The sequence below is a fragment of the Pseudophryne corroboree genome, chromosome 1 (genome assembly GCF_028390025.1).
Source record: "Pseudophryne corroboree isolate aPseCor3 chromosome 1, aPseCor3.hap2, whole genome shotgun sequence".
NCBI classification, from domain to species: Eukaryota; Metazoa; Chordata; class Amphibia; order Anura; family Myobatrachidae; genus Pseudophryne; species Pseudophryne corroboree.
In genome coordinates this window covers 624,179,706-624,204,601 of record NC_086444.1, presented here as the reverse complement: position 1 = coordinate 624,204,601, position 24,896 = coordinate 624,179,706, and the positions used below count along the sequence as shown (strand labels likewise).

The 24,896-nt window shown below is 49.9% G+C and overlaps 3 pseudogenes; all 3 read left to right on the top strand.

The window, feature by feature from the left end:
* Nucleotides 1–8,497: 8,497 nt before the first annotated feature.
* LOC134949350 (5S ribosomal RNA) lies at nt 8,498–8,615 on the top strand (annotated as a pseudogene).
* Nucleotides 8,616–12,414: 3,799 nt separating this feature from the next.
* Nucleotides 12,415–12,532, top strand: LOC134949348 (5S ribosomal RNA; annotated as a pseudogene).
* A 3,800-nt stretch (nt 12,533–16,332) lies between these two features.
* Nucleotides 16,333–16,450, top strand: LOC134949342 (5S ribosomal RNA; annotated as a pseudogene).
* Nucleotides 16,451–24,896: the final 8,446 nt, after the last annotated feature.

Here is a 24,896-nt window from a genome sequence, read left to right as displayed (position 1 = left end):
CTGTTCCCAGGATGCACTGCACCGCCTCCTCTATATAACCCATCCTCCGGGCACAGGAGCTCAGTTTTGTTAACCAGTCCAATGCAGTAGCAGGAAAAGAGACAGTAGATGTTAGTCACATAGTACCACGTTCTCACGACAGGAGAAGGGACCAGCGGCTAATGCCATACAAACCCAAATAAGCTAAGTGCGTCAGGGTGGGTACCCTGTGGAATAAAGTGTACCTCGCAGAAAGAGATTTAACAATGATAAGTCTACCATAAATCTCCTTTTCTGCAGCAGGGTACACTGGTATTCCAAAGGGAATAACATCGGGGATGTCCTAAAGCAGTTCCTCATGGGAGGAGATACACTGTAGCGGGCACAAGAACCCAGCATCCAAAGGAGGCATCCTGGGAGGCGGAAGTATCAAAGGCATAGAACCTGATGAACGTGTTCACAGAGGACCACGTAGCCGCCTTGCACAATTGTTCTGCGAACGTGCCACAGCGAGCTGCCCAAGAGGGTCCAACAGACCGAGAAGAATGACTTGATAACAGCAGGAACTGGTAGACCAGCCTGCACATAAGGTTGTGCAATCACCATTCTACTCCATTTGGCCAAAGTTTGCTTGTTTGCTGGCCAGCCACGTTTGTGAAAACCAAACAGTACGAAGAGGGAATCAGACTTCCGAATGGAGGCAGTCCTCTCCACATATATACGGAGAGCCCGTACCACATCCAAAGACCTTTCTTTGGAAGACAAACCAGGAGAGATAAAGGCCGGAACCACAATCTCTTGGTTAAGGTGGAAAGATGACACCACCTTAGGCAGATAACCAGGGCGACTACGGAGAACTGCCCGGTCACGATGAAATATCAGGAAGGGCGGACGACAGGACAAAGCGCCTAAGTCCGACACTCTTCTAGCAAAGGCAATAGCCAACAGGAACAGGACTTTAATAGTAAGCCATTTCAGGTCCACCAGATCAAGAGGCTCAAAGGGAGACCCTTGCAGGGCATTAAGGACAACAGACAGATCCCATGGAGCCACAGGAGGGACATAGGGAGGTTGTATCCGCAAGACACCCTGAGTGAAGGTATGAACGTCAAGAATAGATGCAAGTTTTCTCTGAAACCACACCGACAAGGCAGAAATATGAACCTTGAGGGAGGCCAGATGAAGGCCTAAGTCCAGGCCTTGTTTTAGAAAAGCCAGAAGCCATGAGGTTCTGAACTTGTAAACATCATAGTTCTTAGCAGCACACCAGATGAAGTAAGAGTTCCAGACCCTGTAGTAAATCCGAGCCGAAACCAGTTTACGGGCCTTCAACATAGTTTGGATGACCGCCTCAGAGAAACCTTTTGCCCTCAGGAGTAACGCTTTAAGAGCCACGCCGTCAAAGCCAGTCTGGCCAGGTCTGGGTAGACACAAGGGCCCTAAACGAGGCAGTCTGGGCATTGAGGAAGTAGTAGAGGACGTTCCATCGATAGACCCTGCAGGTCTGAGAACCAATGCCGTCTGGGCCACGCTGGAGCGACTAGAAGCAGCATTCCTCCTTCTTGCTTGAACTTCCGCAGAAACCCTGGGCAGGAGTGACACCAGAGGGAACACGTATGGCAGTCAGAATGTCCATGGAATTGCCAGTGCATCCACAAATGCTGCTTGAGGATCCCTTGTCCGTGATCCGAAAACTGGAACTTTGTGATTGTGTCGAGACGCCATCAAGTCTACGTCTGGTAGGCCCCACTTGTCCACTAGGAGTTGAAACACCTCCGGATGAAGGCTCCACTCTCCAGCGTGTACGTCATGACGACTGAGGAAATCAACTTCTCAGTTGAGGACACCCAGAATGAACACTGCCGATATTGCTGGCAGATGGCGTTCCGCCCATTGATGAATTCCGGATACTTCCATCATTGCTTTTTGGCTTTGAGTGCTGCCTTGATTTATGTATGCCACCGCGGCGGTGTTGTCCGACTGTACTCGAACAGGCCTGTTACTTAACAGAGGCAGGGCTAGTGTCAATGCACTGAACACTGTCCGCAGTTCCAGGATGGAGATGGGGAGGAGAGACTCCTCCTTGGTCCGGCAAACCTGGAGAGTGTGTTGCCCGAACACCGCGCCCCATCCCCTCAGACTGGCATCTGTCATCAGGAGGACCCAGTGGGGAATTCAGAAGGGACAGCCCCTGCTCAATTGTTGATCCTGGAGCCACCAGGACAGGGATAAGCAGACTTCCGGAGTCAGGACCATCATTTGAGACCTGAGCCGCTGAGGCAGACCGTCCCACTTGGATAGGATTAACTGTTGGAGAGGGCGAGAATGGAACTGAGCATACTCCACCACATCAAAAGTCAATACCATCAGGCCTAGTACTTGAATCGCTGAGTGAATAGACACTTTTGGGCGAGAAAGGAAGTATCTGATCCTGTCCTGAAGCCTCAGGACCTTCTCTGGAGACTGAATCAGCCTCTGGCTGTGCGTATCCAGCAGGGCCCCCAGGTGCACCATGTGCTGCGCAGGGACCAGGGAGGACTTTTTCCAATTGATCAGCCATCTGTGGGCTGTAAGGAATTGCACCGTCAGCTGGAGATGACTCAGGAGGACATCTTGGGAGCTTGCCAGGATCAGCAGGTCGTCCGGATACGGCAGGATCCTGATTCCCTGTTGACGGAGATGAGCTGTCATCACGGCATGACCTTGGTGAATATCCAAGAGGCCGTAGTCAGTCCAAACGGCAGAGCCCTGAATTGATAATGGAGGTTGCCAATAGCAAACTGCAGATATTGCTGATGCGAAATGGCAATATGTATATGCAGGTAAGCATCCTGTATATCTAGGGATACCATGTAGTCCCCAGATTCCATGGCCAGTACAATGGAGCGCATTGTTTCCATACGGAACTTGTTCAGTAACTCAAGGTTGAGAATAGGCCGGAAAAATCCATTGGGTTTCGGTACTAGAAACAGGGTTGAGTAGTAGCCCCTCCCTGTTTGGGCGATAGGCACTGGCACCACCACTCCTGTCTCCAGGAGGGATTGGACAACCAAGTGTAGAGCTTGCGCCTTCATCGGGTCCGATGGGATGACCATTGCGCAGAACTGGCGAGATGGACGGCTCTTGAAATAGACAGCATACCCGTGAGAGACAACTTCCTGCACCCACGCATCTGAAGTGGTCCCTAACCAGACCTGGGTGAACTGCAGGAGTCTGCCTCCCACCCTGGGGTCCCCCAGGGGGAGGCCTGCCCTGTCATGCTGCAGGCTCGTCCTGTTTGGAAGCAGGCTGACGAGCAGCCCAGGATTGTTTAGATTTGGGCTTACCGGTCTTGGATGTACGAGGCTTGCTCGAGTACCCCTGACCCTTTGATTTACCTGAGGTCTGAAAGGAACGAAAAGTAGTACTTTTAGCTTTCAGAGCAGAAGGAGCAGAGCAGAAGTTCTCCAGCATTGACAAGGCACGCAGTCTTAGCAGAGGTTAAGTCACTCACGATCTTATTAAGATCTTCACCCAAAAAGGATGTATCCCTTAAAAGGGAGCACCTCCAGAGTATTCTTAGAATCTAGGTCCACCTTCCAGGACCGCAACCATAGAATCCGGCGAGCCAAAATAGACGTAGTAGACGCTTTGGACGCCAGAATACCTGCCTCAGGGGATGCCTCTTCGATATAATGGGAGGCGGTGGTAATATGAGACAGACACTGTTTGGCAATGTCAGAAATATCCTGAGGTAGCTCTTCCTCCAGTACCTGGACCCGCGCATCAATAGCTTTTGCAGCCCAGGAGGCCGCAATAATGGGCCTGTGAACTGCCCCAGTTAGGGAATAAATACAATTCAGGCATCCCTCCACACGCTTATCTGTCGTCTCCTTCAGGGTGGTGACAGGCAGAGAAGAGGAAACCACGATCCGTAGAATGAGCCTGCTGAATCGTGTTACAGATCCAGCGGGCAATAGTCTGCTTTGAAGCAGGGGCGCCAACCTTGTTGGCCGCATATAGGACAAACAGTGCTTCTGTTTTTCTGACTCTAGCCGTTCTGGCCACGTAAATTTTCAAAGCCCTGACTACATCAAGGGACTCGGAATCCTCCAAGTCGCGCGTAGCCACAGGCACCACAATAGGTTGGTTCATATGAAAAGATGACACCACCTTAGGCAAGAATTGAGGGCGGGTCCGCAATTCCGCTCTATCCATATGGAAAACTAGATAGGGGCTTTTATGAGACAAAGCCGCCAATCCCGATACTCGCCTAGCCGAAGCCAAGGCTAACAACATGACCACTTTCTAAGTGAGATATTTCAACTCCATCGTTTGAAGTGGTTCAAACCAGTGCAACTTAAGGAAACTCAACACCACGTTAAGGTCCCAAGGCGCCACCGGAGGTACAAAAGGAGGCTGAATATGCAGCACTCCCTTTACAAAAGTCTGTACTTCTGGGAGAGAAGCCAATTCTTTTTGAAAGAAAATGGATAAGGCTGAAATCTGAACCTTAATGGATCCTAATTTTAGGCCCAAATTCACTCCAGTTTGTAGGAAGTGAAGGAAACGGCCCAGATGGAATTCTTCCGGAGGAGCATTCCTGGCCTCACACCAAGCAACATATTTTCGCCATATACGGTGATAATGTTTAGCTGTCACGTCCTTCCTAGCCTTTATCAGAGTAGGAATGCCCTTTTCCGCTAGGATCCGGCGTTCAACCGCCATGCCGTCAAACGCAGCCACGGTAAGTCTTGGAACAGACAGGGCCCCTGTTGCAACAGGTCCTGTCGTAGAGGAAGAGGCCACGGATCTTCTGTGAGCACTTCCAGTAGATCCGGATACCAGGTCCTTCGTGGCCCATCTGGAACAATGAGAATTGTCTGTACTCCTCTTTTCCTTATTATTCTCAACACCTTTGGGATGAGAGGAAGAGGAGGAAACACATAGACCGACTGGAACACCCACGGTGTCACTAGGGCGTCTACAGCTACCGCCTGAGAGTCTTTTGATCTAGCGCAAGACCTCTGCAGCTTTTTGTTGAGGCAGGATGCCATCATGTCTATCTGGGGTAGTCCCCACTGACTTGCAATCTGTGCGAAGACTTCCTGATGAAGTCCCCACTCTCCTGGATGCAGGTCGTGTCTGCTGAGAAAGTCTGCTTCCCAGTTGTCCACTCCCAGAATGAACACTACTGACAGTGCGCTTACATGATTTTCCGCCCAGCGAAGAATCCTGGCGGCTTCCGCCATTGCCACTCTGCTCCTTGTGCCGCCTTGGCGGTTTACATGAGCCACTGCGGTGATGTTGTCTGACTGGATCAGAACTGGTCGGTCGCGCAGTAAGGTCTCCGCTTGACGTAGGGCGTTGTATATGGCCCTCAGTTCCAGGATGTTGATGTGAAGACAAGTCTCCTGACTTGACCAAAGACCTTGGAAGTTTCTACCCTGCGTGACTGCTCCCCAACCTCGGAGGCTCGCGTCCGTGGTCACCAGGATCCAGTCCTGAATGCCGAACCTGCGGCCTTCTAGAAGGTGAGCACTCTGCAGCCACCACAGGAGAGATACCCTGGCTCTGGGGGACAGGGTGATCAACTGATGAATTTGTAGATGTGACCCGGACCACTTGTCCAATAGGTCCCAATGGAAAATCTTTGCATGGAACCTGCCGAAGGGAATGGCTTCGTATGATGCCACCATCTTTCCCAGGACTCGAGTGCAGTGATGCACTGACACCTGTTTTGGCTTCAATAAATTCCTGACTAGTCATGAGTTCCTGAGCTTTTTCTATCGGAAGATAAACCCTTTTCTGGTCTGTATCCAGAATCATGCCCAAGAAAGTCAGACGAGTCGTAGGAACCAACTGCGACTTCGGGATATTGAGAATCCAGCCGTGTTGCTGTAACACCTTCAGTGAAGTGATACGCTGTTCAGTAACTGCTCTTGATCTCGCTTTTATGAGGAGATCGTCCAAGTACGGGATAATTGTGACACCTTGCTTGCGCAGGAGCACCATCATTTCCGCCATTACCTTGGTGAAAATCCTCGGGGCCGTGGAAAGCCCAAACGGCAACGTCTGAAATTGGTAATGACAATCCTGTACCGCAAATCTCAGGTACGCCTGATGAGGTGGATAAATGGGAACATAAAGGTATGCATCCTTTATGTCCAGAGATACCATAAAATCCGCCCCCTTCCATGCTGGCGATGACCGCTCTGAGCGATTCCATCTTGAACTTGAACCTTTTCAAGTATAGGTTCAAGGATTTTAAATTTAAAATGGGTCTGAACGAACCGTCCGGTTTCGGGACCACAAATAGGGTTGAGTAATATCCCCTCCCTTGTTGAAGCAGGGGAACCTTGACCACCACCTGTTGAAGATACAATTTGTGAATTGCATTTAACACTATCTCCCTTTCCGGGGGAGAAGCTGGTAGGGCCGATTTGAAAAACCGGCGAGGAGGCACCTCTTCGAATTCCAGCTTGTAACCCTGGGTAACAATTTCTATTGGCCAGGGATCCACCTGTGAGTGAACCCAGATGTGGCTGAAAACTCGAAGACGTGCCCCCACTTGGGCGGACTCCTGTAGCGGAGCCTCAGCGTCATGTGGTGGATTTTGTAGAGGCCGGGGAGGACTTCTGTTCCTGGGAACTAGCTGTGTTGTGCAGCTTTTTTCCTCTGCCCCTACCTCTGGCAAGAAAGGACACACCTCGTACTTTCTTGTTTCTTTGTGAACGAAAGAACTGCATTTGATAATGTGGCGCTTTCTTAGGCTGTGAGGGAATATAAGGCAGAAAATTTGATTTACCAGCTGTAGCTGTGGAGACCAGGTCCGAGAGACCCAAACAATTCCTCACCCTTGTTAAGGTAAAACCTCCATATGCCTCTTTGAGTCGACATCACCTGTCCGTTGCCGGGTCCATAGGACTCGTCTAGCCGAAATGGACATCGCGTTGATTCTAGAACCCTGTAGACTAATGTCTCTTTGAGCATCTCTCATATATAAGACCACATCTTTTATATGCCCTATGGTCAATAAAATGGTATCCTTATCTAGGGTCTCAATATCCGCTGATAAGGTATCTGTCCATGCTGCTACCGTGCTACAAACCCAGGCTGACGCAATCGCCGGTCTGAGTAAGGTACCAGAATGTGTGTAAATGGACTTCAAGATAACCTCCTGCTTGCGGTCAGCAGGATCCCTGAGGGTAGCCGTATCTTGGGATGGCAGCGCTACCTTTTTGGATAAGCGTGTTAATGCTTTGTCCACCTTAGGGGAGGATTCCCACCGTATCCTGTCCGTAGGCGGGAAAGGATACGCCATAAGAATCCTTTTGGGAATCTGCAGTTTTTTGTCTGGAGATTCCCAAGCTTTTTCACATAATTCGTTAAACTCATGTGAGGGGGGGAAAGGTTACCTCAGGTTTCTTTCCCTTATACATGTGTACCCTCGTGTCAGGGACAGGGGGTTTCTCTGTGATATGCAAAACATCTTTTATTGCAATGATCATATATCGAATACATTTAGCCACTTTTGGCTGTAACTTTGCATCATCGTAGTAGACACTGGAGTCAGAATCCGTTTCGGTATCTGTGTCTACAATTTGGGATAGTGGGCGCTTCTGAGACCCCGAAGGTCCCTGCGACATAGGGACAGACACGGGTTGACTCCCTGGCTGCTACCTAGCTTCAGCTTTGTCTAATCTTTTGTGCAATAAATTTACATTAGCACTTAAAACCTTCCACATATCCATCCAGTCAGGTGTCGGCGTTGTCGACGGAGACACCACACTCATTCTCTCCACCTCCTCCCCCTGAAAGCCTTCTACCTCAGACATGTCGACACACCAAACACTCAGGGAATGCTCTTATCTGAAGACAGTTCCCCCACACGGCCCTTTGGAGAGACAGAGAGAGAGTATGCCAGCACACACCCAGCGCTATATGACCCAGGAAAAAACACTATATAAATATATGTTTACCCAGTAGCGCTGTTTGTACATATATAAATGCGCCAAATTATGTGCCCCCCCCCCTTCTTCAAAACCCTCTTTCACCGTGGTTAAGCAGGGGAGAGTCCGGGGAGCTTCCTCTCAGCGCTGTGCTGTGGAGAAAACGGCGCTGGTGAGTGCTGAGGGAGAAGCCACGCCCCCTCGGCGGCGGGCTTCTGTCCCGCTCAAATATACTGAAACTGGCGGGGGCTCTTTATATATACAGTGCCCAGCTGTATATATACCTATTTTTGCCAGAAAGCGGTTTATATGCTGCCCAGTGCGCCCCTCCTACGCCCTGCACCCTTACAGTGACTGCCGTGTGTGAGGTGTATGGGAGCAATGGCGCACAGCTTCACCGCTGTGCGTTACCTCAGTGAAGATCATGAAGTCTTCTGCCGCCTCTGAAGTCTTCTTTTCTTCTCATACTCACCCGGCTTCTATCTTCCGGCTCTGCGAGGAGGACGGCGGCGCGGCTCTGGGATGGACGGCGAGGGTGAGACCTGCGTACCGATCCCTCTGGAGCTAATGGTGTCCAGTAGCCTAAGAAGCAGTGCCATACTACCCTGAATACGCCCGATCTTGTCTGATCTCGGAAGCTAAGCAGGCATGGCCTGGCCAGTACTAGGACGGGAAACCTCCTGAGAATACCAGGTGCAGTGGGCCCCTTTACCCTCAGGCCCCAAACCCACACCCAAACCCCCGCCGCCCCCCCCCCCCTCTCTTCCACTAAGGGAAGCCCCATTACACTCCTTGCTCCACCCTTTTCACATTCCTCTTGAGATCTACCTTGACCAAACTCAAATTGTTGCCTATATTGTCCTATCATTGATATCCTTAATTCAGGCAAGCACAGTGATCTTCTGGATACCCTGTATTCCAAGAGACCAATTGGTATCCCCCACCACCCCATTGATATTTTCACCATTTCAATTATCTTGTACCTCATTTGCTAAAAAGGTTAAACAAGATTTTTTATAAACAGCTAATACCACACACGAGTCCCAATTTTCTGTCCAAAAGTTCTTTTATTTAAGGATTAAATAAAGGTTATGTCTTAATATTTTTCACTATACATACTATTCTTATCATTACAAATGAGTGCTCCCAAACAAGGGTTTTTTGTCTTTTTCTCTTGCCTTTTCCAATTGTAGTATAACCTACAAAATTCCTGGGAGCACCGCCAATCATTAGCAGTTTAAGATTTACTTGATAACTGCATGTATATTGGTAATTCATCATTTACAATCATTTTGTACTTTAGTAATATTGTTTAACTAGTGCGGTTCCACACCTAACACTTTTCTGCCTAAGAAGCAGAGCCTTGAAACTCACAGAAGTAGGTCTGCTTCTCTCCCCTCAGTCCCTCGATGCAGGGAGTCTGTTGCCAGCAGGCTCCCTGAAAATAAAAAACCTAACAAAATACTTTCTGACAGGAAACTCAGGAGAGCTCCCTGTAATGCACCCAGTCTCCTCTGGGCACAGTAGTAAACTGAGGTCTGGAGGAGGGGCATAGAGGGAGGAGCCAGTGCACACCCATTTCTAAAGTCTTTCTTAAAGTGCCCATGTCTCCTGCGGAGCCCGTCTATCCCCATGGTCATTACGGAGTCCCCAGCATCCTCTAGGACGTAAGAGAAATACACTGAGATGTATAGACTGTGTAGCACTATATATGTAAATTTATATTCAAATAAATGTGGACCCTGATGCACTTATCTTCACAGGGTTCAGAATACAGTGATAGCAAGGGTGTGATACACTTGAGAAGGAGAGCACACACAGTAGCTATATGGCACACTCAGTCACAAACACAATGCAGGAATAATGTACACAGCAATAATACTGCACCGGACAGGCAATTTACATACAATAGCAGATATGTATATGCAGAGAGATATAACAATGCACAGCAATACTGGATGTATAGTATATCACAGAATAATTGTACCACCTATTCTGTCAGCAACACACTTATTTCTTAACTAACACAGTCAAATGACAGGTAGAATTCTCAAGTGTCCTGTATAAGCACGGCGCTGGAGACAGCACCCGGCAATCCCATAAAGAGCACCTCTTAGCTAAAAATGGTGCCAGGTCTCGGCAGGGAGAGAGGGGAAAGTGAAAGCAGCTCCAGGACGGGAACATCTGCAGTAGATGGCGTCTGGAGCTGGGGGGAGGGGCTACAGGCAGCGCTCTATCCCCACAGTGCTGGACTTCACCACCGGTACTTAGTGGAGCCTAAAATAGATGCCTGTGCTCCGTTTACTGCCCTGGTGGATATATTGGGGTCCCTGAGCAGTACAGTGTCCCGCCAGCCGCGCGGTCCGTCTCCCATGGACCGCACGCGAATCGCGATTTGTACCCAGCGGGTCCCCCCTGGGGGACCCTCTTACTTCCTCTCCAAGTCCTGCAGCCACGCAATCCTGGAGATGATGATGCAGCGGCGGTGTGCCAAAATACTGGTGCGTCTCCGCTGTAAGTACCCGGGAACCAGGCCGTGGGAGTATACAGCGCCGCAAAGGGGAGGTGATGGAGCCGCAGTACGGCATGTCTCCCAGACATAGAAGTGCTGCGGCTCAGTCGGCATAGTAAAAACGTTCTTTATTTTCAGGCAGCCCCCTCTGTTAGTGACCTGCACTGCAGGCACCAACTTTAAAACTGAGCTCCTGTGCACGGAGGAGGGGTTATATAGAGAAGGCGGTGCAGTGCATCCTGGGAACAGTCAAAGTTTTAAGCCTGTTGGTGCCTCGGATCAAGATCCAACTCTACACCCCGATGTTATTCCCTGTGGAATACTAGTGTACCCCGCTGCAGAAATCAGGGCTGGCTCCAGGCACGTTCAACTGGAGCGGCCGTGCAGGGCGCTGGCTATTTAAGGGCGGCCGGCCATTCAAATATGGTGCCAGCCATCAGCCAATCGGAGCTCGCGGATCGGCAGCGGCGGCTTCTGATTGGCTCAAGGACCAGCACCATATTTGAGATGACTGGCGCCGGAGAGAGAGCAGCGCCGCAGACATCACGGTGGGTGAGTCCGGTCCGGGGTTGAGGGCGGGACGCTTGTCCCTGCTGCCTGCATGTAGCTGAGGTGCCGGGAGCGAAGCTCCCAGACCTCAGCATTCAGCACACTGTGCATCGCCCATCCCCACCGCACTTGGGTGGTCATTCCGAGTTGTTCGCTCGCAAGCTGCTTTTAGCAGCTTTGCACACGCTAAGCCGCCGCCTACTGGGAGTGAATCTTAGCATAGTAAAATTGCGAACAAAGATTAGCAGAATTGCGAATAGACACTTCTTAGCAGTTTCTGAGTAGCTCCAGACTTACTCGGCAACTGCGATCAGTTCAGTCAGTTTCGTTCCTGGTTTGACGTCACAAACACATCCAGCGTTCGCCCAGACACTCCCCCGTTTCTTCAGATACTCCCGCGTTTTTCCCAGAAACGGCAGCGTTTTTTCACACACACCCATAAAACGGCCAGTTTCCGCCCAGAAACACCCACTTCTTGTCAATCACATTACGATCACCAGAACGAAGAAAAAACCTTGTAATGCCGTGAGTAAAATACCTAACTGCATAGCAAATTTACTTGGCGCAGTCGCAGTGCGAACATTGCGCATGCGCAATTAGCGGAAAATCGCAGCGATGCGAAGAAAAAAAAACTTAAAACCTTCTACATATCCATCCAGTCAGGTGTCGGCGTTGTCGACGGAGACACTACACTCATTCTCTCCACCTCCTCCCCCTGAAAGCCTTCTACCTCAGACATGTCGACACACCAAACACTCAGGGAATGCTCTTATCTGAAGACAGTTCCCCCACACGGCCCTTTGGAGAGACAGAGAGAGAGTATGCCAGCACACACCCAGCGCTATATGACCCAGGAAAAAACACTATATAAATATATGTTGACCCAGTAGCGCTGTTTGTACATATATAAATGCGCCAAATTATGTGCCCCCCCCCCCCCTTCTTCAAAACCCTCTTTCACTGTGGTTAAGCAGGGGAGAGTCCGGGGAGCTTCCTCTCAGCGCTGTGCTGTGGAGAAAACGGCGCTGGTGAGTGCTGAGGGAGAAGCCACGCCCCCTCGGCGGCGGGCTTCTGTCCCGCTCAAATATACTGAAACTGGCGGGGGCTCTTTATATATACAGTGCCCAGCTGTATATATACCTATTTTTGCCAGAAAGCGGTTTATATGCTGCCCAGTGCGCCCCTCCTACGCCCTGCACCCTTACAGTGACTGCCGTGTGTGAGGTGTATGGGAGCAATGGCGCACAGCTTCACCGCTGTGCGTTACCTCAGTGAAGATCATGAAGTCTTCTGCCGCCTCTGAAGTCTTCTTTTCTTCTCATACTCACCCGGCTTCTATCTTCCGGCTCTGCGAGGAGGACGGCGGCGCGGCTCTGGGATGGACGGCGAGGGTGAGACCTGCGTACCGATCCCTCTGGAGCTAATGGTGTCCAGTAGCCTAAGAAGCAGTGCCATACTACCCTGAATACGCCCGATCTTGTCTGATCTCGGAAGCTAAGCAGGCATGGCCTGGCCAGTACTAGGACGGGAAACCTCCTGAGAATACCAGGTGCAGTGGGCCCCTTTACCCTCAGGCCCCAAACCCACACCCAAACCCCCGCCGCCCCCCCCCCCCCTCTCTTCCACTAAGGGAAGCCCCATTACACTCCTTGCTCCACCCTTTTCACATTCCTCTTGAGATCTACCTTGACCAAACTCAAATTGTTGCCTATATTGTCCTATCATTGATATCCTTAATTCAGGCAAGCACAGTGATCTTCTGGATACCCTGTATTCCAAGAGACCAATTGGTATCCCCCACCACCCCATTGATATTTTCACCATTTCAATTATCTTGTACCTCATTTGCTAAAAAGGTTAAACAAGATTTTTTATAAACAGCTAATACCACACACGAGTCCCAATTTTCTGTCCAAAAGTTCTTTTATTTAAGGATTAAATAAAGGTTATGTCTTAATATTTTTCACTATACATACTATTCTTATCATTACAAATGAGTGCTCCCAAACAAGGGTTTTTTGTCTTTTTCTCTTGCCTTTTCCAATTGTAGTATAACCTACAAAATTCCTGGGAGCACCGCCAATCATTAGCAGTTTAAGATTTACTTGATAACTGCATGTATATTGGTAATTCATCATTTACAATAATTTTGTACTTTAGTAATATTGTTTAACTAGTGCGGTTCCACACCTAACACTTTTCTGCCTAAGAAGCAGAGCCTTGAAACTCACAGAAGTAGGTCTGCTTCTCTCCCCTCAGTCCCTCGATGCAGGGAGTCTGTTGCCAGCAGGCTCCCTGAAAATAAAAAACCTAACAAAATACTTTCTGACAGGAAACTCAGGAGAGCTCCCTGTAATGCACCCAGTCTCCTCTGGGCACAGTAGTAAACTGAGGTCTGGAGGAGGGGCATAGAGGGAGGAGCCAGTGCACACCCATTTCTAAAGTCTTTCTTAAAGTGCCCATGTTTCCTGCGGAGCCCGTCTATCCCCATGGTCATTACGGAGTCCCCAGCATCCTCTAGGACGTAAGAGAAATACACTGAGATGTATAGACTGTGTAGCACTATATATGTAAATTTATATTCAAATAAATGTGGACCCTGATGCACTTATCTTCACAGGGTTCAGAATACAGTGATAGCAAGGGTGTGATACACTTGAGAAGGAGAGCACACACAGTAGCTATATGGCACACTCAGTCACAAACACAATGCAGGAATAATGTACACAGCAATAATACTGCACCGGACAGGCAATTTACATACAATAGCAGATATGTATATGCAGAGAGATATAACAATGCACAGCAATACTGGATGTATAGTATATCACAGAATAATTGTACCACCTATTCTGTCAGCAACACACTTATTTCTTAACTAACACAGTCAAATGACAGGTAGAATTCTCAAGTGTCCTGTAGAAGCACGGCGCTGGAGACAGCACCCGGCAATCCCATAAAGAGCACCTCTTAGCTAAAAATGGTGCCAGGTCTCGGCAGGGAGAGAGGGGAAAGTGAAAGCAGCTCCAGGGCGGGAACATCTGCAGTAGATGGCGCCTGGAGCTGGGGGGAGGGGCTACAGGCAGCGCTCTATCCCCACAGTGCTGGACTTCACCACCGGTACTTAGTGGAGCCTAAAATAGATGCCTGTGCTCCGTTTACTGCCCTGGTGGATATATTGGGGTCCCTGAGCAGTACAGTGTCCCGCCAGCCGCGCGGTCCGTCTCCCATGGACCGCACGCGAATCGCGATTTGTACCCAGCGGGTCCCCCCTGGGGGACCCTCTTACTTCCTCTCCAAGTCCTGCAGCCACGCAATCCTGGAGATGATGATGCAGCGGCGGTGTGCCAAAATACTGGTGCGTCTCCGCTGTAAGTACCCGGGAACCAGGCCGTGGGAGTATACAGCGCCGCAAAGGGGAGGTGATGGAGCCGCAGTACGGCATGTCTCCCAGACATAGAAGTGCTGCGGCTCAGTCGGCATAGTAAAAACGTTCTTTATTTTCAGGCAGCCCCCTCTGTTAGTGACCTGCACTGCAGGCACCAACTTTAAAACTGAGCTCCTGTGCACGGAGGAGGGGTTATATAGAGAAGGCGGTGCAGTGCATCCTGGGAACAGTCAAAGTTTTAAGCCTGTTGGTGCCTCGGATCAAGATCCAACTCTACACCCCGATGTTATTCCCTGTGGAATACTAGTGTACCCCGCTGCAGAAATCAGGGCTGGCTCCAGGCACGTTCAACTGGAGCGGCCGTGCAGGGCGCTGGCTATTTAAGGGCGGCCGGCCATTCAAATATGGTGCCAGCCATCAGCCAATCGGAGCTCGCGGATCGGCAGCGGCGGCTTCTGATTGGCTCAAGGACCAGCACCATATTTGAGATGACTGGCGCCGGAGAGAGAGCAGCGCCGCAGACATCACGGTGGGTGAGTCCGGTCCGGGGTTGAGGGCGGGACGCTTGTCCCTGCTGCCTGCATGTAGCTGAGGTGCCGGGAGCGAAGCTCCCAGACCTCAGCATTCAGCACACTGTGCATCGCCCATCCCCACCGCACTTGGGTGGTCATTCCGAGTTGTTCGCTCGCAAGCTGCTTTTAGCAGCTTTGCACACGCTAAGCCGCCGCCTACTGGGAGTGAATCTTAGCATAGTAAAATTGCGAACAAAGATTAGCAGAATTGCGAATAGACACTTCTTAGCAGTTTCTGAGTAGCTCCAGACTTACTCGGCAACTGCGATCAGTTCAGTCAGTTTCGTTCCTGGTTTGACGTCACAAACACATCCAGCGTTCGCCCAGACACTCCCCCGTTTCTTCAGACACTCCCGCGTTTTTCCCAGAAACGGCAGCGTTTTTTCACACACACCCATAAAACGGCCAGTTTCCGCCCAGAAACACCCACTTCTTGTCAATCACATTACGATCACCAGAACGAAGAAAAAACCTTGTAATGCCGTGAGTAAAATACCTAACTGCATAGCAAATTTACTTGGCGCAGTCGCAGTGCGAACATTGCGCATGCGCAATTAGCGGAAAATCGCAGCGATGCGAAGAAAAAAAAACTTAAAACCTTCTACATATCCATCCAGTCAGGTGTCGGCGTTGTCGACGGAGACACTACACTCATTCTCTCCACCTCCTCCCCCTGAAAGCCTTCTACCTCAGACATGTCGACACACCAAACACTCAGGGAATGCTCTTATCTGAAGACAGTTCCCCCACACGGCCCTTTGGAGAGACAGAGAGAGAGTATGCCAGCACACACCCAGCGCTATATGACCCAGGAAAAAACACTATATAAATATATGTTGACCCAGTAGCGCTGTTTGTACATATATAAATGCGCCAAATTATGTGCCCCCCCCCCCCCTTCTTCAAAACCCTCTTTCACTGTGGTTAAGCAGGGGAGAGTCCGGGGAGCTTCCTCTCAGCGCTGTGCTGTGGAGAAAACGGCGCTGGTGAGTGCTGAGGGAGAAGCCACGCCCCCTCGGCGGCGGGCTTCTGTCCCGCTCAAATATACTGAAACTGGCGGGGGCTCTTTATATATACAGTGCCCAGCTGTATATATACCTATTTTTGCCAGAAAGCGGTTTATATGCTGCCCAGTGCGCCCCTCCTACGCCCTGCACCCTTACAGTGACTGCCGTGTGTGAGGTGTATGGGAGCAATGGCGCACAGCTTCACCGCTGTGCGTTACCTCAGTGAAGATCATGAAGTCTTCTGCCGCCTCTGAAGTCTTCTTTTCTTCTCATACTCACCCGGCTTCTATCTTCCGGCTCTGCGAGGAGGACGGCGGCGCGGCTCTGGGATGGACGGCGAGGGTGAGACCTGCGTACCGATCCCTCTGGAGCTAATGGTGTCCAGTAGCCTAAGAAGCAGTGCCATACTACCCTGAATACGCCCGATCTTGTCTGATCTCGGAAGCTAAGCAGGCATGGCCTGGCCAGTACTAGGACGGGAAACCTCCTGAGAATACCAGGTGCAGTGGGCCCCTTTACCCTCAGGCCCCAAACCCACACCCAAACCCCCGCCGCCCCCCCCCCCCCTCTCTTCCACTAAGGGAAGCCCCATTACACTCCTTGCTCCACCCTTTTCACATTCCTCTTGAGATCTACCTTGACCAAACTCAAATTGTTGCCTATATTGTCCTATCATTGATATCCTTAATTCAGGCAAGCACAGTGATCTTCTGGATACCCTGTATTCCAAGAGACCAATTGGTATCCCCCACCACCCCATTGATATTTTCACCATTTCAATTATCTTGTACCTCATTTGCTAAAAAGGTTAAACAAGATTTTTTATAAACAGCTAATACCACACACGAGTCCCAATTTTCTGTCCAAAAGTTCTTTTATTTAAGGATTAAATAAAGGTTATGTCTTAATATTTTTCACTATACATACTATTCTTATCATTACAAATGAGTGCTCCCAAACAAGGGTTTTTTGTCTTTTTCTCTTGCCTTTTCCAATTGTAGTATAACCTACAAAATTCCTGGGAGCACCGCCAATCATTAGCAGTTTAAGATTTACTTGATAACTGCATGTATATTGGTAATTCATCATTTACAATAATTTTGTACTTTAGTAATATTGTTTAACTAGTGCGGTTCCACACCTAACACTTTTCTGCCTAAGAAGCAGAGCCTTGAAACTCACAGAAGTAGGTCTGCTTCTCTCCCCTCAGTCCCTCGATGCAGGGAGTCTGTTGCCAGCAGGCTCCCTGAAAATAAAAAACCTAACAAAATACTTTCTGACAGGAAACTCAGGAGAGCTCCCTGTAATGCACCCAGTCTCCTCTGGGCACAGTAGTAAACTGAGGTCTGGAGGAGGGGCATAGAGGGAGGAGCCAGTGCACACCCATTTCTAAAGTCTTTCTTAAAGTGCCCATGTTTCCTGCGGAGCCCGTCTATCCCCATGGTCATTACGGAGTCCCCAGCATCCTCTAGGACGTAAGAGAAATACACTGAGATGTATAGACTGTGTAGCACTATATATGTAAATTTATATTCAAATAAATGTGGACCCTGATGCACTTATCTTCACAGGGTTCAGAATACAGTGATAGCAAGGGTGTGATACACTTGAGAAGGAGAGCACACACAGTAGCTATATGGCACACTCAGTCACAAACACAATGCAGGAATAATGTACACAGCAATAATACTGCACCGGACAGGCAATTTACATACAATAGCAGATATGTATATGCAGAGAGATATAACAATGCACAGCAATACTGGATGTATAGTATATCACAGAATAATTGTACCACCTATTCTGTCAGCAACACACTTATTTCTTAACTAACACAGTCAAATGACAGGTAGAATTCTCAAGTGTCCTGTAGAAGCACGGCGCTGGAGACAGCACCCGGCAATCCCATAAAGAGCACCTCTTAGCTAAAAATGGTGCCAGGTCTCGGCAGGGAGAGAGGGGAAAGTGAAAGCAGCTCCAGGGCGGGAACATCTGCAGTAGATGGCGCCTGGAGCTGGGGGGAGGGGCTACAGGCAGCGCTCTATCCCCACAGTGCTGGACTTCACCACCGGTACTTAGTGGAGCCTAAAATAGATGCCTGTGCTCCGTTTACTGCCCTGGTGGATATATTGGGGTCCCTGAGCAGTACAGTGTCCCGCCAGCCGCGCGGTCCGTCTCCCATGGACCGCACGCGAATCGCGATTTGTACCCAGCGGGTCCCCCCTGGGGGACCCTCTTACTTCCTCTCCAAGTCCTGCAGCCACGCAATCCTGGAGATGATGATGCAGCGGCGGTGTGCCAAAATACTGGTGCGTCTCCGCTGTAAGTACCCGGGAACCAGGCCGTGGGAGTATACAGCGCCGCAAAGGGGAGGTGATGGAGCCGCAGTACGGCATGTCTCCCAGACATAGAAGTGCTGCGGCTCAGTCGGCATAGTAAAAACGTTCTTTATTTTCAGGCAGCCCCCTCTGTTAGTGACCTGCACTGCAGGCACCAACTTTAAAACTGAGCTCCTGTGCACGGAGGAGGGGTTATATAGAGAAGGCGGTGCAGTGCATCCTGGGAACAGTCAAAGTTTTAAGCCTGTTGGTGCCTCGGATCAAGATCCAACTCTACACCCCGATGTTATTCCCTGTGGAATACTAGTGTACCCCGCTGCAGAAATCAGGGCTGGCTCCAGGCACGTTCAACTGGAGCGGCCGTGCAGGGCGCTGGCTATTTAAGGGCGGCCGGCCATTCAAATATGGTGCCAGCCATCAGCCAATCGGAGCTCGCGGATCGGCAGCGGCGGCTTCTGATTGGCTCAAGGACCAGCACCATATTTGAGATGACTGGCGCCGGAGAGAGAGCAGCGCCGCAGACATCACGGTGGGTGAGTCCGGTCCGGGGTTGAGGGCGGGACGCTTGTCCCTGCTGCCTGCATGTAGCTGAGGTGCCGGGAGCGAAGCTCCCAGACCTCAGCATTCAGCACACTGTGCATCGCCCATCCCCACCGCACTTGGGTGGTCATTCCGAGTTGTTCGCTCGCAAGCTGCTTTTAGCAGCTTTGCACACGCTAAGCCGCCGCCTACTGGGAGTGAATCTTAGCATAGTAAAATTGCGAACAAAGATTAGCAGAATTGCGAATAGACACTTCTTAGCAGTTTCTGAGTAGCTCCAGACTTACTCGGCAACTGCGATCAGTTCAGTCAGTTTCGTTCCTGGTTTGACGTCACAAACACATCCAGCGTTCGCCCAGACACTCCCCCGTTTCTTCAGACACTCCCGCGTTTTTCCCAGAAACGGCAGCGTTTTTTCACACACACCCATAAAACGGCCAGTTTCCGCCCAGAAACACCCACTTCTTGTCAATCACATTACGATCACCAGAACGAAGAAAAAACCTTGTAATGCCGTGAGTAAAATACCTAACTGCATAGCAAATTTACTTGGCGCAGTCGCAGTGCGAACATTGCGCATGCGCAATTAGCGGAAAATCGCAGCGATGCGAAGAAAATTACCGAGCGAACAACTGGGAATGAGGGCCTTGGATTCAGTTCTCTGGCAGCAATGTGGGGGCATTTGTGTATCTGGTAGCACTGTGGGGGCATGTATGTATCTGACAGCACTGTGGGGGCATATACTTTGTATCTGGCTTGGCACTGCTGGGGGCATATAATGTGTATCTGGCACTGCACTATTGGGGGCGTATATATATCTGGCACTCTACTGGAATGTTTTGTGTATCTGACACTGTACTGGTACATTATATGTAAGGAACAGTACTGTGGGCATTATATGTAAGGCTGCTAATTGTGGGTGTAAAAATAAATAATAGGATTTTAATTACCTACCGGTAAATCCTTTTCTCGTAGTCCGTAGAGGATACTGGGGTCCACATTAGTACCATGAGGTATAGACTGTCCACTAGGAGCCATGGGCACTTTAAGAAATCAATAGTGTGGGTTGGCTCCTCCCTCTATGCCCCTCCTACCAGACAAAGGGGCAGATGTATTAACCTGGAGAAGGCATAAGGAAGTGATAAACCAGTGATATGTGCAAGGTGATAAAGGCAGCAGCCAATCAGATCCTAACTGTTCATTTACATATTGGAGCTGATTGGTTGGTGCCTTTATCACCTCGCACATATCACTGGTTTATCACTTCCTTATGCCTTCTACAGGTTAATACATCTGCCCCTCAGTCTAGAAACTGTGCCCGAGGAGACGGACATACTTTGTGAAGGATTAAACTGAACAGTGGTGAGATTCAAACCAGCACACACAAACAAGAGGAAAGCCATTCTAACCAAACTCGAACAGGAACAGCAACGGTTGAACCAACAATAATACTTTACCAATTAACAGTGCAGAAAAATGATGCACCGGGCAGGCGCCCAGTATCCTCTATGTACTACGAGAAAAGGATTTGCCGGTAGGTCATTAAAATCCTATTTTCTCTTGCGTCCTAGAGGTTACTGGGGTCCACATTAGTACCATGGAGATGTAACAAAGCTCCCAAACCGGGTGGGAGAGTGCTGAGGTTCTTGCAGAACTGATTGACCAAACTGAAGGTCCTCAGCGGCCAAAGTATCGAACTTGTAGAACTTAGCAAACATGTTCGATCCCGACCAAATAGCCGCTCAGCAGAGCTGTAAAGCCGAGACACCCCTAGCAGCCACCCAGGAAGAACCCACAGACCTAGTAGAGTGGGCCTGTACTTTCAGAACCGGCAATCCTGCCGATTAAAAAAGCCTGCTGGATAGTAAGTCTGATCCAGCGAGCGATAGACTGCTTCGAAGCAGGACACCCAATTTTCTTGGGATCATAGAGAACAAACAGCGAGTCAGATTTCCTGTGACAAGCCGGGATTCCAGTGTCGGTATTTCGACTGCCGGGATTCCGTCCGGCGGGATCTTGACCGCATCCCGTAGAAAAAGTAGAAAACATCCCAGTTGAAATTCCACTGCAGGAAATTTCCTGTTTTCACACCACGAGACAAATACGGTGGTAATGTTTAGACGTTATCCCTTTCCCAGCCTGGATCAGGGTTGGAATAACCTTGTTCAGAATGCCTTCCTGGGCTAAAATCTGACACTCAACTTCCATGCCGTCAAACATAGCCGCGGTAAGTCTTGATAGACAAACGGCCCCTGCTGCAGAAGATCCTCTCACAGAGGTAGAGGCCACGGGTCCTCCAGGAGCAACCCCAGTAGATCCGCGTACCAGGCCCTTCTCGGCCAATCTGGAGCAATGAGAATTGCTTGAACCTTTTTATTCTTTTGAGAATTATTGGGATCAGTGGAAGAGGTGGGAACACGTAAACCATTTGGTAAAGCCATGGAGTCACCAGAGCGTCCACCGCCACCGCTTGTGGGTCCCTCGACCTGGAACAATAGCGCTTTAGCTTCTTGTTGAGACGAGAGGCCCTCATGTCTATCTGTGGAATCCCCCACCGACGTGTCAATGACTTGAACACCTGTGGGTGAAGGCCCCACTCTCCTGGGTAGAGGTCGTGTCTGCTGAGGAAGTCCGCTTCCCAGTTGTCTACTCCCGGAATGAAGATTGCCGTCAGCACCGCCGCGTGTTTTTCTGCCCAGAGGAGAATTCTCTTTACCTCTGACATTGCTGCTCTGCTCTTCATTCCTCCCTGTCGGTTTATGTATGTTACAGCCGTCACATTGTCCGACTGAACCTGAATGGCTTGATCTTGAAGAAGATGCGATGCCTGAAGAAGGGCGTTATATATGGCCCTTAGTTCCAGAATGTTGATCGGAAGAATGGCTTCCTGACTTGACCATCTTCCTTGGAACTGCTCCCCTTGGGTGACTGCTCCCCAACCTCTGAGGCTTGCATCGGTGGTTAGCAGAATCCAATTTTGAATCCCAAACCAGCGGCCTTCGGTCAGGTGAGACATCTGAAGCGCCACAGAAGGGAGATCCTGGCTTTTGGGGACAGACGTATTTTCTTGTGCATGTGTAGATGCGATCCGGACCACTTGTCCAAGAGATCCAGCTGGAAGGGCCTTGCATGGAACCTTCCGTACTGTAGCGCCTCGTAGACGGCTACCATCTTCCCCAGAAGGTGAATATGCACCGATATCCGGGTTGGCTTCAGGACATCCCGTACCATTGACTGGAAGGAATACCTTCTGTGCCTCCGTATCCAGTATCATCCCCATGAACGGAGGCCTCCGTGTTGGGTCCAGGTGAGATTTTGGTAGGTTCAGAATCCACTCATGATGCCAGAGTAGTCAAGTTGAGAGGGCAATCAGTCCAATAACCTCTCCCTGGAAGGTGCCTTTATCAGCAGGTCATCCAGGTATGGAATTATGTTCATTCCCTGTTTGCGGAGGAGAAACATCATCTCTGCCATCACCTTGGTGAACACCCTCGGAGCCGTTGAAAGGCTAAATGGCAGTGCCTGGAACTGGTAGTGATAGTCCTGTAGAGCAAACCATAGATAAGCCTGATGAGGTGGCCAAATCAGGATATGAAAGTACGCTTCCTTGATGTCCAGAGACACCAGGAATTCCCCCTCCTCCAGACCGCTCTCAGAGACTCCATCTTGAACTTGAACACCCTCAAATATGGGTTTAGGGATTTGAGGTTGAGAATGGGCCTCACCGAAACGTCTGGTTTTGGGACCACAAACAGGTTGGAATAATAACCCTTTTTTTGTTGTTGAAGTGGAACTGAGACAACGACCTGAGTCTGTACAAGTTTTTGAATTGCTGCCTTTAAGGTCAAACTTGCTTCTGGAGAAGCTGGTAAGCAGGATTTGAAGAATCTGGGAGGTGGGAGTTCCTGAAACTCCAGTCTGTATCCCTGTGCGATAAGACCTTTGACCCAGTGATCCTGGCAAGAAGTTGCCCAAACGTTACTGAAATAACGTAACCGGGCTCCCACCTGCCTGTCTTTCAGGCAGTGCGGTCCACCGTCATGCTGAAGGCTTTGAGGAAACAGCCCCTGAGGTCTGTTTCTGAGAACCTGCAGCAGCGGGTTTTCTGGGTTTACCTCTATTACCCCGGAAGGGTGTAGAGGAACCCCTGGATTTGCCTTTATGTTTTGCTGTCCAAAAGGACTGCAGAGTAGGAGCAGAGTAGGTTTTCCTAGCTGATGTTGTTGCAGAAGGAAGATAAGTAGACTTACCCGCTGTAGCCTTGGATATCCACTTATCCAGTTCATCACCAAAAAGAGCCTCACCCATGAACGGTAGGCTTTACATGCCCTTCCTGGACTCTGCATCCGCAGTCCATTGTCACAGCCACAAGCCCCTGCGTGCCGACACCGCCATGACAGAGGTGCGTGCATTGAGTAAACCAACTTCCTTTGTGGCTTATACCATAAAGTTAGCAGAATCTTAAATATGCTGCAAGAGTAAAATAATATCGTCCCTGGTTAAGGAATCTAAACCATCAATCAGATTACCTGACCATTTAGCAATGGCCTGAGTGATCCATGCACAAGCAATAGTGGGTCTCTGGGCCACCCCAGCCGATGTATCTAAAGATTTGAGAGTGGTCTCAATCTTACGGTCAGCTGTGTCCTTTAAGGACACCGCCCCGGGAACCGGTAAGACACTCTTACGCGATAACCTGGATATAGAAGCGTCTACAATTTGCGGGTTTTCCCATTTCTTCCTATCCTCCGAAGGAAAAGGAAAGGAAGAAATCAACCGTTTAGGGATCTGAAATTTTTTGTCAGGGTTTACCCACGCCTCTTCAAAGAGGGTGTGTAATTCCTTTGAAGTGGGTAAAGTAGTTGAGGATTTCTTTTTAGTATTAAAATAAGATTCCTCTTCCACCTCCCCTGTCTTTTCAGGAATGTGCAGGACAGTCCTGATAACCTCAATGAGGGCCTCTATTTCCTGTGACAGGACAGCATCCCCCTCACCTGCGTCCACTTCACCCTCCTCTGGGTCCGACGTAACACGGTCAGTATCACCCTGCATGATTTGGGCCAGAGTACGCTTTTGCGGGTAAATGGCTAGGGCTTGGGGTGGAGGTATGGAAGTCCCTATGCATTAGGTCATCCATGGATTGTCGTAAGAACTATGTCTCCTTCTCATTATGAGACCGTTTTGTAGAAATAGTAGAAATCATACCTATAATGGAAGCCAACCAAGGGGGTTCAGCCCCACTGGACCGGGAGTGAGCACTTTCCTGAGTACAGGGTAGTGAGTCACGAAGGGATGATAGACATTCTGCTGTACAAGACACTCAGTCCCTGGACATGATTGGATATGGACACACACACACACACACACACACACACACACACACACACACACACACACACACTGGGTGAAAGCACAGTATATGTAGGCAGGGTCCTCAGAGAAACACAGAAGCCAGAGCCAGCCATACAGCGCCCATATAGCAACAGTAAAATAAAGCTGGGTCGCAAGAATAAAGCACCTGAGAAGTGCTTGTAGTCCCAACACTGCTCCCCCCCTGCACTAAGACCCTCTGGTACCGCTGAGGAGACTGGAGTCCCTGAAGAGGAGCTGCGCTTCCCTGTGAGTACTGCCTGATCAAGCTGCAGGGGAAAATGGTGCTGGAGAACTGTGTGATCTGCTCTGAGTGAAGCCCCGCCCCCTGTAATGGCACGAGGCTTCCCACTGTTAGGTTCCTGGTGCTCAGAACAAGGGAGATGTTATGAAGTGAGTCCAGAGCACCAGGACGTAATGCTGGGAAAGGGGAATGGAAAGGGAATAGCCCCTGGCGCCCTATCTCCGTTGTCTCGCCCGTGCTGTCAGTACACTCTTGCGAGACTATGGTTGCTTGAGCCCATGGCAGCCGCGTTTGAAGGGCGGATTACGTCTGCCCAACTTCGATGCCCCCTCAGGTCTTAATGAGAGACAAAGAGTGAACCGAGACAGGGTGATAACAAGGGGCCCTCTAACTAAACAACAAGGCCAGGGGCTACTAACAAACCTAAAACCAAAGTATGTGCGGCTTGCCGCCAAAGGAAAAGAA